The sequence below is a fragment of the Ambystoma mexicanum genome, chromosome 11 (genome assembly GCF_040938575.1).
Source record: "Ambystoma mexicanum isolate Mex_15411 chromosome 11, UKY_AmexF1_1, whole genome shotgun sequence".
Classification (NCBI taxonomy): Eukaryota; Metazoa; Chordata; class Amphibia; order Caudata; family Ambystomatidae; genus Ambystoma; species Ambystoma mexicanum.
Genome location: NC_090934.1, coordinates 874,386,200 through 874,392,732, shown reverse-complemented (window position 1 = coordinate 874,392,732; position 6,533 = coordinate 874,386,200).

Here is a 6,533-nt window from a genome sequence, read left to right as displayed (position 1 = left end):
TCCTGGCCTTTCTCTCACAGTGGCCACTATCTACAGGCCACCTGGCCAGGTCGTCCCCTTCTGCTCAGAGTCAGTGGACCTCCCCTCCCCTCTCTTCGTCTCTACCGCTCAACTTCTCCTCCTCAGAGACCTTAACATCCACCTGGATGCTATCTGGCCTTCTTCCGGACTCTTTCGCAACATCTGCGATTCTCTCCCTCTCTCTCTCCACCTCTCTCTCTCTCTCTCTCTCTGTATTCTTCCCTCTGTCTCAACTCACTCTGCAGGGCACACCCTGGATGTTCTGATCTCCTCAGACCTCCCCCTCTCCAACTCTCTCAGCACTCCTCTCTCCTGGAGTGATCACTTTCTCCTTTCCTCCTACTTCTCCCTCTTTACTCCTCAGGCCAATCTGACTCAGCACTGCCACCTACCTTCTCGGTCATCCAACCCATGAATCGTGTGTCAGCCGAGGCTTTTGCTGCTACCTTCTCTCCTCCTTCTGCACCTCTGGCTGACTCACACCCTGCCTGACTCAGCCCTATATAGCCTTCATCTTTCTATCACTGACACTCTTGATGTACTTGCCCATGTCATGAGGATCCGCTTGAAGCCGAAATCCAAGTGCAACTCTTGGTACGATTCCGACCTCGTCACCCTCAAACGCAAGTGCAGTGTGGCTGAGAGGAAGTGAAGAGCATCAGGTGCACCCTCTGATAAACTGGCCTGCCGCCTGCTCCAAAAGCAACACAGACTCTCTGTCCTCACCAAGAAGAGAGCTAACATCCACGTCTGTGTCTCTGAGGCATCTAACAACTCAGCCGAACTCTTCAAAATCTGCAAGGAGCTAACCAATCCTGCTGCAGTCTCTACCTCTTCTGTTCCCTCCCAGGCTCTCTGTCCGGCCTTGACTTCTCATTTCATCACTAAAACTCAGAACATCCTGTCCACCATCTCTTCCTCTTCCTCCTCCTACTCTTCTTCCACTGCTGACCTGCCTGTGGCCATCTCTCCTCCTCCCTTCTCTTCCTTTCCCTTGTTCTCCCTTGACAGTGTTTTTAGACAAGTCCGATCTATGAACGTCTCATCAAAATAGGTTCTCCCCTGTTCATCCAGAACCATCAAGGACCACATTGATACCTTTGCTCCGGCCTTGACCAATTTCTGCAACCACTCCTTTGCCACTGGAACATTCCCGCCTTAAGCACTCCCTTGTGCACCCCCTGCTAAAGAAGCCCACCATCAATTCTTCCTCTGTGGCTGACTATCGCCCGATCTCCATCACCCCTTCCCTGGGCAAACTCTTGGAGAAGCTGGCCATCTCCCAGCCCAATCTGCACACTGAATCTGTTGGTTGTCTCCACAATAACCAGTCTGGCTTCGGAGCTACCAGAAGCAAGGAAACTGTTCTCCTGAACACCTGTGAAGATTTGCTCCCTAACCTTGATTCTAACCTTCCATCTGTCCTCATTCTCCTTGATCTTTATTCAGCCTTTGATACTGTCAACCATGTCCTCTTGCTCAATCGCTTCCATGATAACCTGGGCATCACTAATCAGGCCCTGTCCTGGCTGAACTCCTTTCTCACTGACCGGCCCTCAAGTCCGACTGGGGTCTTTCCTTTCTTCTATATCTCTCTCTACTTGTGGTGTTCCACTTGTGGTGTTCCCCAGGGGGTCTAACCTCTCTCCCTGGCTTTTCAACCAATACCTGGCACCTCTTTCCCACCGCATTGCTACCTTCTGCTCCAACTTTCAGTGTTATGCGGATGACACCCAGCTTTCCTTTAGGCTCCCCTCAGCTGCCTCTTCTCCTTCTCTTATTCCAGATCAGTATCGACAATTTTTACTCTACAGTTCTATTGACGTCACCTGTGAGGTTGTTCAATAGGACTTGAAGTGTACAGAACGGGCTAGAACTCAGTGGGTAGTTTGCTTATTGTGTTTAAGAGCCAGTGTTGTGCCATTTGGGCAGAGCTTGAGAAGCTCACAAATGGAACCGTGAATTGAGCCTTCAGAGCAGAGAGCTGCAGAGGGGCGTTGTGTCGAGCACATCTGTGTTTATGGTGGTAAGCCTGAGAGGCTAAGGACAAGATTTGTTATGGTGTATTCATTAAAATTGCATGTGTCAAAATACCGATTTGAGGTCAAGTATGTATTGATAAAGTGTTATATAAGGTCACGAAATGAGGGATACACCCTTTCAACGCTTATGCAAGTCCTGCCCACAGTATCAAGACAGAATACGCAACTACAGCGCAGAATAGACTTATGACACAGAGGGCAAGTTGGAAAAGCCGTGGCCCAAAGACGGAAGCTTTTCCAAATGTGTGCAGCAACAAATGACCACTTACTTACAAGCAGCTTATAATGGGAGTAAACTAAGCACACAATTGGATTATTAGAGTCATGGAAAATGTTCCAGGATGAGGAAGGGGACATGGTTTGGCGGCAGTAGATGCTGAGTCAACAGGACATAGAGGACAAACAGCCCTTGGCTCCACATTCTCCACCTCAAACAGCAGACATAGCGTCACAGCGCCTCCTTGGGGGCGGCTCTGGAGCAAGTGGAGATTGCACCGCCATTAACGCTCCATCACGTTTCCCTTTGAACATGGCTTAGCAATCCATGCATTTCCAATATGGCCGCCACCACCGGCTTCTTATTCACTGCCACTCCGGCAATCGCTGCGTTGCAACCCTTCTCATTTGGGTTATACGCTGTAAGTTTCCCTTCTTTTGAGCTTGCATTCTGCCTTCTTAACTTTTTCTCTTTTCTTGCCTTCGCCTGATTCTTGCTTGCCCACTGCCTCCCGCTGACACTGCTTATTGATTCACTCGTCTCTTGCTTTTGCTTGCCTTTGATTTCCCTCACAGCCTTGTTGTGGTTGGTCCTTCTGTGGTGCTTGTGGGATCCTCTCCTGTTGGACACTGGACATTGATAGCTACATTTCATCTGCTGGGCAATCTCCAACTCCCTGTTTTTTTTTTTGCCTTGTGGTTTTTTACCTTTACCGACTGTTCCGGAAGGGAGTCCTGTGTCCAGACACTTGCACTTGCGATCAAATACCTGCTGATCTGGCATAGTGGCTTCCTTCCGTGGCACCCTATCTCCACAAGGAGAGGAAAACCACCAAGAAGAAGAGGAACGTAAGGATACCCCAGCAAGACCCTTCATCTTCTTCATCATTTGACGACTCAGGTGAGGATGAGGAAGGGGGTTTTGACAGTTTGCAACGCCAGAAGACAAGCCTGTCCACAGCCGAACAGGTACAAGAACTGTTGCTGCTGTACAAGGTCTTACTTTGGAGCTACAGACCCTAAAGATGGAAAATGCAATGCTTAAATAACTAGTCATCGCCAGGGAAGTGCATGCCTTTGATCCACCTTCCATGGTATTGGCTTCTGGCAAATACAATGGTTCCCCTAAGAAACTCAAGAAATTCATAGATGTCTATGTAGTCTACTTCACCTTTAGATCTTCATCTTTTGCACCCGACCTCTCCTTTGTGGGATTCATGATGTTTAACATCACCCCGCTAGCCACAGCGGCTAACCCTCTACTACAGGATTATGGGGCCTTTCTTGCCCTATTAAGGCAGACCTTCGAGAGGCCAGAGGTTACATATACTGCTTGTGAAACCTTATTGGATATCAGAAAAGGATCTACCGACTTGTAGACTTTTGTCTCCTCTTTTAAGCGCACTGCAACCAAAGCTGGATGGCCGGAAAGGGTGCAGTATACCATCTTTCGGAGAGGGTTACGGGAAGACTTCAAGGATGCACTGGCTCGAATCAGCAGACCTAATACTTTGTCTGACCTGATTTCTCTAACCCTGCAGATAGATTATCGGCTCAGAGTGAAATAGATTCCGGAATATCTCAAACCCCTATCCCGGTCTCACGCTTCTTTCCTCCTCACCTGACGCTTCATCCTCCAGGGAAGAAACTATGCAGATAGGAGCAGCTAGGGGTCCTCTTAACTCAGCGGAAAGACAATGGACACGAGAAAAGGGTCTATGTATGTACTAGATATCACACAACCATCTATTGCGAGACTGTCCAGAAGGCCGCCTCAGGCGCTGACAAACCCTGGGCCTAGAAGGGATCAAGCTCTGGGGTCTGAATCAGAGTCCCTCTCTTTTCGCCTCTTCCTTCACTGTTCAAACCGACAACCAACTAATGGTGGTCAAGGCCCATTTACGAATAGGAAGATGAAACATCGAGACCTGGGCCTTGGTAGATAGTGGAGCCGCAGGAAATTTCATGGATGTTCTATGGGCCTGGAAGGAGGAAATTCCTATGTAGCAGCGACAGTAAGACCAGGTTGTTGAAGGAGTCGACGGACGGCCCCTAAACTCTGGTTTAATCACTCACACATCTCCTTCGCTCAACATGACCATTGGCAACCATAAGGTAACTTTATCTGTCGACATAATCAGAGCAGCCCATTTCCCTATCATACTAGGAATCACATGGTTGAGACTATATAACCTTACCATTAACTGGACCAAGAATATTCTACAATTGCATTCTGAATATTGTCTCAAGGGCTGTCTTCAAGATGTCCTGGAAGTTTCCGTACTGGCGGACTCAAATTTCCAACACACCATTCCGGCAGTGAACTGCAAACCCTCCCAGTATGAGGAATTCACTGATGTCTTCCAGGATAAGATTCCTAGAGACTTACCCCCTCACAGATCAGAGGATTGTTCGATAGACCTGTTGCCAGATGCTCTAGTTCCATTTGGATGCATGTACACTCTTTCTATTCCGGAGAAGGCCTTTAGGGAATACCTTGATTCCAATTTGCTCAATGGGTTACTAAGACCTTCAAAGTCTCAGGCAGGAGCCTCTTTATTCTTTATTCCCAAGAAAGAGTCAACCGAACTAAGGCCATGTATAGACTACAGGGGCCTGAACAAGGTCACCATCCGGGACAGGTACCCCATGCCTTTGATAACGGATATCATTGAAGCAGTTGAAGGAGCAGAGGTCTTCTCAAAATTAGATCTCCTAGGAGCCTATCAACTTTTTCGAATTAAGGCCGGTGACGAGTGGAAGACTGCATTTCAGACACCTTACGGCCATTTCGAATATAGGATGATACCTTTTGGGCTGGTCAATGCTCCAGCAGTCTTCCAATGATGTATGGACCGACTGTTCTCTGATTTGTTGTTCTATTTAGTGATAGTATATCTAGATGCTAAACTGGTCTTTTCTGCTTTGAAGCAACAACACCAAGAACAACACATTGAGGTCCTTCATCGATTGAGAGAACATCAGCTTCTGTTGAATCTCAAAAAGTGTATATTTGAGGTCATTACTGTACCATATATGGGGTACATATTATCCGGTCAAGGCATCTCAATGTACCAACGCAAGGTCTCTGCACTAATTAAATGGCCCTCTCCCACATCAGTCAAGGATGTCCAGAGATTTTTGGTACTTGCACATTTATCTTGCAAATTCAGCCAGGGTTTATCAGAGATCATGCTCCCCTTCACAGCCCTACTCCGTTTACATGGGCAAGAGCTGCTGAAGTGGCATACCATCTTCTCAACGACATGTTTTGCACTGCCCCCATTTTGCTTCAACCTGACCAATCTCTTCCTTTCATCATCGAAGCAGATGCTCCAGAGGCCACTGTAGGAGCCATCCTCAAACAGAAGGTAAAAGACATCAAACATCCCTTTGCATACTTATCTAAGACTTTAAATTCCAGTGAATGCAACTAAACTGTTATCGAGAGAGAGCTTTTGGCAATTAAATTGGCCTGTGAGGAATGGTGTCATCTATTACTAGGAGCCTGTCATCCTTTCAAGGTGCGTACAGACCATAAGAACCTCTGCATCTTGCAGCACTCTGTCTCGTCCTTTTTACAGGAGGTCAAAGAAGCTTCAACCAGGATGCTCCATTCCTCCAAAGGCAAAGCTCATTTGACAAAGAAGGAAGGACTGTATTTTCATCAAGATCGCCTGCATCTAGCATCGGTTTTGCTCCAACAAAAGGTTCTGCCATGGTGCCACAACAGTAAGGTGGCAGGTCATAAGGGCTGTACCACAACCCTAGAGCACATGTGTTAATTTCTGGTGGCCTTCAAAGTGTAAATACATTAAGGAATACGTTGGATCATGCCTTATGTGTGCTCAGTGTAAATATGAAATAAGAAAACCTGTGGGATACATAGAACAAGGATCCACCCCAACTAGACGCTGGAGTCATGTCTCCACTGACTTTGTTGTTGATCTTCCCATATCCCAGGGAAAGACTGCCATCATGGTCACTATTGACTCTTTTAACAAGATGGTTCCTTTTATCCCCCTCTGAGGGCTACCTATTGCTTCGGATATGACAACGGTCTTCTTTCAAGAGATCTTTAGGTTACATGGACTTCCGGAATGTATTCTCTCGGATAGAAAGAGATACTTCAATCTTTTGGAGCATCTTGTGGCGGCTATTGGTATTGAAAGAGCACTCTCCTCAGGATATCATCCCCAGACCAATGGACAAACTGAGCAATTTAATGCTACAATGGAGAAATACCTTAGATGT